Here is a 9,001-nt window from a genome sequence, read left to right as displayed (position 1 = left end):
GATATGAGTAGAATTTTAAGGTTTAAAGTACGTCCAGACGGAAGTAATAATATAGTATTTATAAAAAATAACTTACGCCTTCATAGAGTTGCTGATTGAGTCCCCACGTCATATTTTAAGCACAATAGAAAAACAAATAATTTATTTTCAGAAGACCACTCAAAGCACAATGACAATCATCAAGATTGGGAACACTGCTTGAATTAAATCAAATTTATTTTGCATGTATTTTTTTCAGAATGTGTTATTCTGAGACTACCTATCAACATATTTTGAGAAAAACGCTTACAGTTTGCTCTAGATCGATAAACATGCGTATATAATTTTAAAAGTATGGGATTTTTCAATAAAACGACCATAAAGAGTAAATTTGGTACCCAAGGATGCGGTTAAAACTCAAGATTTTGCTTTTTTTTTATACATATATAGTTTCTTTAGTAATCTAAACCAGTTTTGAACACGCTTATTACTTTACTTTTTTGCTGGTAGTAAAAAGATGGTGTATCAGCAAATTTGACCATAAGGAATAGATTACTAAAGTGACTCAGCGTCAGGAACTGATGGAATATTATTGATGTTTTTAAAAGCTCTACCTTAAGTTGAATAGTAAAGGATACCAACATACAATTTGTTCATTAAATGTAGGACTTTTTTCATGCGAAAAATATTGTTTAAACTTGAGGAACAGTTTTTCTTAGGAGTTTTTGCAAAAACTATTTAGTTCTTCAACCGAAAGCATTTTGTAAGTTTCTGTATTTTCATAACATTGTAGAATAATAGTTGAACGATACACAGAAAACCGTTTACGATTTCATCAATAAATAAAAAAAGATATAGCATAAACAAGGTGTCCACTTTATAAAATGAACAGTCCTTATGAGATATATCACGTGATGAAATACCTCTTTTTAATCAAAATAATGAGCTTTTCCGGAAACTGTTTAGCTAGTTGGCGTACCAGGGGTCCGCCAATTTGAGAAAATCGAAACGACCACCCTCTAGTTTTAGCATATACTAGCGACCAGTGACATAAAATTGGAGTTCTAACGGCGGCCAGGTTTCAGCGAGAATTGCTCTGATGCAAAAGCAAAATCTTGATGTGAGGTTTAAAATGTAAACATTCCGAGTACTTTTTATCTAAAGCAAATATAGATTCAGAAATTATCAGAATCATTAATCCCGTGGAAACGACTTTATCTTCCAACTGCCTCAACCGACCAGAACAAAGCAACGGCCACCGAGTCCAAAAAAGGAAAGCATCCATTTTTCACCCGCACCGTGGGACCCTGATGAGCCAACCAGCCAATGTGCGCACCAAGATGAGAATATTTAGCTCCTTCGAAATCACAATTTACAAGCGGTCTTAATTAATTTAAATCCACCGGTGTGTCCTGCGAACCAACTTGTGATCCAACCACCGAGAAAAAGCCTTGGACACACACGCTTGATTGCTTTACGACTTTAGGAACTTGATCCTCCACCGGCCGAGTCGGCTTCGTTCAATATCAATCGGAGAGAGAGGATTTATATCCACCGAGTTTAACGGCCTTGTCCGACGAAGACATTCTGGTGAGGATCGTGCGTTGGAGTTGAGGTTATGCCCCCGGTGGGCCCCAGCCGGTTGCGGTTGTGAAATGTCGCTAAGTGTGCTTCTTTGGGTAATTTTGAACGTAACCAGTTGCTGAAGCACCATACAATGGTGAGGAATTGGTACTACTTCTTCAAATTGTATTTTATTACCATTGGCGTAGGAACAGACGGAGGCAGACCCCCAGAATCCTGCAGCCCCTCATAAATTTGTCTGTTTCATCATAAAACAGCATATATAGGAAATTGATAAAAATCAAATTCTACTTTAAATGTTATAACATTATAAAAATTCTCAGCAATTTTTTTTTTCGAAGGACAATTATTTGTTCTACTTTATGTTTCCCCAATTCGGTTCCCCATCTTTATAGTGATGTAAATGGAATGAAATTTTCTTATAAGACCGAAATTTCACCGTTATAGTTAATTTCATATTAATATTGTTGTTCGCATTTGAGATCCAAATCTTGTCTGAACGTCCTCCAAATGCGGTAACACAAAACAATCGAAGGACACCTAGCAACAATTATAAAAATCACCGCCGCCCTAGCAAGAAAAATCTATCTTTGACATCGCATTTCTTGTGAAGAATCTTACCGCATTTGGTGTTCCCGCATTTGATATTTGCATTTCAAATGCACACATCAATAATTTAAAAAACAAAATCAAGGAGCTCTGCTAGTCACTGCTTCAGAGATTTATCCAAGCACTCCGTTCGCTGAAATGTTCACCAAATTTCGATAAGCAAAACTAGTCTTCATTATTCTAGAATTTTTTAACCGTTTGTTTAAACCATGCAACTGTTATTATCAGAAAAACATCTCCATCAAATCTGAGCTCACCAGTCGTTTTCTATAGCTTAGCTGCATGTCTGGACAATTTTTTTAAAAAATGGTAGGGCCCGTTTTTAAGTTAGGTCCACATATTCAAAGGAAATCAGAAATATTTAAACGGGTTTTCATGGGCCGTGATTATCAGAAGATATATACCTTCAAAATATGGTTCATAGTTGGATTGTTTAGTTATTTGTAACCTCTTGGTGCACGGAAAAAAAATCCGTTGCCGGATTCATGATCAAAAAGTCATGATTTCATAAAATTTTATGTTTCATGATATCATGACTATTATGCAAGAATTCGTATGCTCAGGGCGTTACACAAATCTAACTGTCACTTTCTTCACCTTAGTCAACGTGTCTCGTGGCGATCGGTGATCTTTTCTAGTGAAATTATAAAAAAAAGTTTTGTTTTGAAAAAGTTTAAATTCTTCGGAACCTTGTCATCATATCGATGACATTCTTGGTGAAATTCTTGTGAGTTCCAACATTGTTTCACGACACAATCAATGTACTTACTTAATCCTGACTTTGCAGAACCGGGAAATGTTTCACTTTGAGCGAAGAATTTGCTTGATCAGCTCGTCGGTGATTTTAACTGTTCGAAAGTGATGCATACCCCACATCCTATAACAGAACAGGTCACAAAAGTCCTTCGGCAGATCCAGTTCCACTTTCCACATCCGCAGAGTTGTTAAGGAAAGTTCCATGAAATCCACCACCCCAGGGACCATTTATCAATTCAATTGATGCTCGAAACAACATTTTGCGTACAAACCTAACCACCGAATGTTCGCGTTCCTGCTAAAGATGTCACACTCGTTAGGTTGACATTTGTGGAATGTTTTCACGGTTTATTACGAAACTATTGGCACAAAAGCAGTAAAAATTTTAATCTTTATTTTATTTGTTTACCAATGGCAAATATAAACTGGGATCTAAATTGACGTATAATGTTTCGTTTTCATGAACTGGGTTCATGATTCAGGGATCCTGCTTCATGATTTCATGACTCAACTTGCCACTTTTTAGCACCAAAATTGGAATCATAAATGACAGGCATCTGAATACATGAAAAGTGCTTATGTTTTCATGACCTGTGTTCATGATATCAGATCCTGCTTCATGATTTCATGACCGAAATTGCCACTTTTCGTATCAAAAATAGGAATCATAAATGACAGATGACAAAATCCATGAATAGTGCTTATGTTTCCATGAATTTTATTCATGGTTCCAGCATACATGCTTCATGATTTGAGAATTTTAATTGCCATTTTTCTTCGCTAAAAATTGAAAACGTAACGTACATCCGGCGTTACGTTAAAATGCTTCATGATTTCATAACATGAAAACACACTTTCCTCCCGAAATCATGACTCTTTCTTCTATTTTAGAGTGCCGCATTTTTACCCGTGTGGAGTTTTGAATGAGAAGATGGACGAAATTTGTAGTTAAGCCCTTCTTAAAATGTAACCATTGAAAACACTCAGTCAGGGGACCACTTCGTATCACGTCGTAAATAATTGTTTCGTATTACCGTTCACTTGTGAAATTGAATACTGTTGTGTGCTTTAATAGCATATTTGTGCGTCATTTTTGAGTTTTGTAAAATTAAAAGTGTAAATTGACGGTGAATTCATGTGAGAATTAATTAAAATTATCTAGTGATTATCCCAAAAACAAGCTTACGTGAATGTGTTAGTGATTCTCGAAGAACCCATCATCGAATTGAGGAGATACAGAAGCGATAAGTACCGTAAAACGGGGTATCTTTGATAATGCGGGTAACTTTGATAGTGCGTAACCCACCACAAACTAAACGAAATATCATAATTTCTGGTAATCGGTTAAGCAAAACGAATGCAAAACTGAAGAATATTAGTATGACACTCCATATAAGAGCTGATTTCATTTAAATCGAGACCATTTGAGGCTTTTTACACGAATATTAAAAATTAACACAATTTTAGCATTTTTGAAACGCTTACAAACAATCTGTTGTACGATCATTATTTGATGTACTTTTGAATAGTTGGCCACTTATATTTGGCAGCCTAGTAGTCATAGAACTTGAATACGGTCTCAAATCTCTTAGCGAAAAGTATTTTCACAAACTGGGACCATTTTTGTAATCTAAGTCAGAAATTTCCATATAACGTTAAACGCCTATAGGTATGCAATGCCCTACAAATGTTCGTAATTCATTCAATTTTGTTCGAAGCATACTCCATTATCAAAGTTACCCCAAAACAGAAAACCGACTTTCGATTATATGAAAAATTATATATCCATTCAAAATAAATCTTTTGGCTATCTATCAACAGCAATCGATAGGTAGGATGCCAGTACTTGTTTTAAAAATATAAATTATAATTCTTTGAAACAGCATGCATAAATATTCAAGTTTTCTTCGAAAAAATTATCAAAGTTACCCCGTTTTACGGTACCAAATTAGTGAGCTCCGTAAAACACTTCCCATGTGATATATTATTATTCGTTTTACGTTTATCTTATCCAGCTTTAAGAGCTACTTGTTTTACTGTTATACTACAGATGCATTTGTTCAATATGTATGCTTCGTGTTACGAATTGTTCTATCGGATGGAACCATCTTGTCGACGTTTTAATTTTCATTGTTTGTTCGTATATACACCTGGGATTTTTTTTTTTATTTCCGTACGGGTTTGGGCCGAAAGGTCTCAGATTTTCAAGAAACTTTTCCACAGGCAGGGCTCATCAATAAATGAATAAAAAAAAAAGAGAAAAATTCAGGGTCGCCTATTTTCCCGGAAAACTCAGTTGGAAATTTTTTTGTTTTCCCCTGACACTACTTATTTTGAAAAATCATAACTCAAGAACGAAGCATCATAGAAACTAAGTTTTTTTTATGAAAATGGAAGCAAATTTTCTATCTATTTTTTCAACCGGGAAGATTGTCTTTGGTTGCTAACACCAGAAGATTTTTGTTTCTTTGTATTATTAAGAACAAAGCGTGCTATATTTTCTTGGTACCGTAAAACGGGGTGACTTTGATAGTTTTTTCGAAGAAAACTTCAATATTTATGCATGCTGTTTCAAAGATGTATAATTTATATTTTTAAAACAAGTACTGGCATCCTAGCTATCGATTACAGTCGATAGATTGGCAAAAGATTTATTATGAATGGATGTATAATTTTTCATATAATCGAAAGTTGGTTTTCTGTTTTGGGGTAACTTTGATAATGGAGTATGCATCGAACAAAATTGAATGAATTACGAACATTTGTAGGGCATTGCATACCTATAGGCGTTTAACGTTATATGGAAATTTCTGACTTAGATTACAAAAATGGTCCCAGTTTGTGAAAATGCTCTTCGCTAAGAGATTGGGGACCGATTTCAAGTTCTATGATAACTAGGCTGTTAAAGATAAGTGGCCAACTATTCAAAACTACATCAAATAGTGATCGTAGAACAGATTGTTTGTAAGCGTTTCAAAAATGCTAAAATTGTGTATTTTTTTTAAATTCGTATAAAAAGCCTAACATGTTCTTGTTTCAAATGAAAACCGCTTTTACATAAACGTCATACTAATATTCTTCGGTTTTGCATTAATTTTGCTTAACTGATTAACAGAAATTATGATATTTCGTTTAGTATGTGGTGGGATACGCACTATCAAAGTTACCCGCATTATCAAAGTTACCCCGTTTTACGGTATATATAGTATTAAGATGAAAATGTAAGTTATATACTGAATAATTGAATAAATAAAATATTTATTTTTAATAATCTTATTTGTTCCATAGAAAAGAAAGAATCCCTTTTCAGTGTAATGAAAAATTGAGGCAGAAACAGTTTTTTTCAATTTTTCTTAGCGGTGTAATTTTTCATGAAAAATATCATCCATTCCGACTTATACTTCGTTAAAACCAATCCCATATCTATTTTTCAGATGTTTTAGAAAATTTGCAATTGCTTTGATAAAAAATTTTTGTTTTTCCGATGCTTCGATTGAAATATGGGTTTCCAAAGAAAAGGCTTATATGGTCATTTTCCACAAAATTGGCCATAACTCAAAAACGAAAAAAAGTACATCTTAAAAAATTTCAGCGATTAAAGCTTATGAAATTACCTTCTCAAAAATATATTTTTGAAAGTTTTCCACTAATTGGAACATAGTTTTTCCGGCTTTTCTTTACGAATTTTCTCAACGATGGAATATTTTGTGGAAAACTGTTTCCAGTTAATTTTTTTTATTCCTGAGAAAATTTGCTTTCATTTTCATGAAAAAACTTTGTTTCTACGATGCTTCGTTCTTGAGTTATGATTTTTCAAAGAAAAGGCTCAAAATGGCACATTTGCACATTTTTTTACAAAATTGGTCATAACTCAAAAACGAAAAAAAATACCATTTCAAAAATTTCAGCGATTAAAGCTTATGAAATTACCTCCTCAAAAATATTTTTTTGAAAATTTTCCACGAGTTGGAGCATAGTTTTTCCGGCTTTTCTTTACGAATATTCTCAACGTAGGAAAATTTTGTGGAAAACTTTTTCCAGTTAATTTTTTTTATTCCTGAGAAAATTTGCTTTCATTTTCATGAAAAAACTTTGTTTCTACGTTGCTTCGTTCTTGAGTTATGATTTTTCAAAGTAAGGAGTGTCAGAGGAAAACAAAAAAATTCCAACTGAGTTTTCCGGGAAAATTAGCGACCCTGAAATTTTCTCAATTTTTTTTATTCATATATTGATGAGCCCTGCCTGTGAAAAAAGTTTCATGAAAATCTGAGACCCTTCGGCCCACTTTGTACGGAAATAAAAAAATGCCCGCCTGTGTTGTGAATCAGATCTGTTTTATTCGTGTGATACATGATATACTGTGGTATTTATAGCACACACATCATACCACTCTTGTTTGTGCGTCCTCTCTTCAAAAAACTCACTAGTCAAGATTGAATTAAATAAATCTACACTACAGATCCTATTTTATTCTATGTAAAAATAACTTAAAAAAACTTAAAAAGTTCATCTTAAATTTACTTACAAAATAATCATTCCATTGATTTATTGTAATTGTTTATACTTTTATTTGCATTTACGTTATCATAATGCCCGATCAAAAATATTTCAATTTTAATATATAAATATATTTTTTATAGTGTATTATTATTATTTTCTCAAGTTATATCTGTTCCTCTGTGAACTCCAAAACATTTTTTGTGTACTTTTTACTCGGGTACAATCCTATCATTTTTTTGTGCTTTCTTTCCTTCTCTCATTATGGAACACATGCATATGTCCTTTATGTTTGAAACCTATACAGTAAAGCTGAAGGCAAAATGCAACTTTTTATAGCACAAATACTTTCTCCTGCATACTCTGCTAATATTAAAGGGCTACAGACGTAGTACATTCGCGCATATCATTTATATTGATAATCTCATTCGATATTCACCATTAATTTGATTGCTCAGTAAATCCAGTAAAACTGGTCATAAAACTCTTCAAGTCTTATTCATTCGCAAAATTTCAATTCTGTTGAACGACTATCACGTAAGTTGAAGATTATAATTTATTTTCCTCCTAGTTATTTTTCAAAACGATTTCGATTCACTTTTATAGAATATGGACGACGATCTGCTGCTTTCTTCTCAAGAAGACAAACACATGGAATCATGGAACTTCCCTGGAGGAAACAACTAAAAGAAAAGCCATTTCTCCTGCATCAAATAATGGAAAGAGACCAAAACTCAATGCTGTAGATTCGCTGAAATTAATGATAAAACGCCCGGATGGAGATATTGACGAGCCGTTCTTTGAACAGTTGTCGCTTGATATGGTGTCTCTCCAACAAAGTATTCCTCAGCATGGAAATCAGCCGGTGTTCTCGGGTTCCGGCTTCGTGCAAGGAATAGGCTGGTTTGCAATGATGGACGATTTCAGCATAAGATGATTGAAAACATCCTTAAGCGCAATCAAAGCCAAAAAAAGTTCTACCATTTTTTGAAATCATGCCCTACACAACGTTGCCTACATTACGCAGAGCATTTGTATCTCTACCACTTGTACCTAGATTAAACAAAAATGCCCGTGCAACCATTTTAAATATGTTATCCAGATTGAATCCCAATATAAGCACTAAATATTGGAAGGCTCGTATTCTTCCACCGGAAAACGGGAAGCAATCGGTTGTATTTTCCATTGATGAGAAATCTGTTGCAATAATAGAAAATCAAAGAAACAAGTAACATTACTCACTATCGAAAATATATGTAAAAATTTACCCACTGCAGTAACCACAAATTGATGACTCTATATACCTTCATACTACAATGCATTCAAATATTGAACGAATTGAATAAAAACGCATGCTGAAATGAAAATCTTTGCTTTTAACTCAATCTATCTCACTCTTTGTAGAACCAATATGAAACCAATATTGGAATATTATGCCAAACTTCCGTATGCGAAACGTCTTTATGCGAAATGTCCCACCCCCGCGGGGCCCCGGTCGAAACGTAGCTTGACCGCGCAAAGCGTTAGCACGAAAAGAATGAAAAATTCTAATTAGACTAGTTCTCTACCAAGTAAA

At 33.9% G+C, this 9,001-nt stretch overlaps 1 long non-coding RNA gene across 1 annotated transcript; it reads left to right on the top strand.

Annotated features, from left to right (window-relative positions):
- Positions 1-7,580: 7,580 nt before the first annotated feature.
- Positions 7,581-8,792, top strand: LOC110675469. Its single transcript, XR_002499515.1, has 2 exons — positions 7,581-7,962; positions 8,032-8,792. It is a non-coding gene; the product is annotated as an uncharacterized LOC110675469 (long non-coding RNA).
- Positions 8,793-9,001: the final 209 nt, after the last annotated feature.

The sequence above is a fragment of the Aedes aegypti genome, chromosome 2 (assembly GCF_002204515.2).
Source record: "Aedes aegypti strain LVP_AGWG chromosome 2, AaegL5.0 Primary Assembly, whole genome shotgun sequence".
In the NCBI taxonomy this organism is placed as follows: Eukaryota; Metazoa; Arthropoda; class Insecta; order Diptera; family Culicidae; genus Aedes; species Aedes aegypti.
Note: the sequence above shows the minus strand (reverse complement) of the source record. Positions and strands in the feature narration are given on the sequence as shown.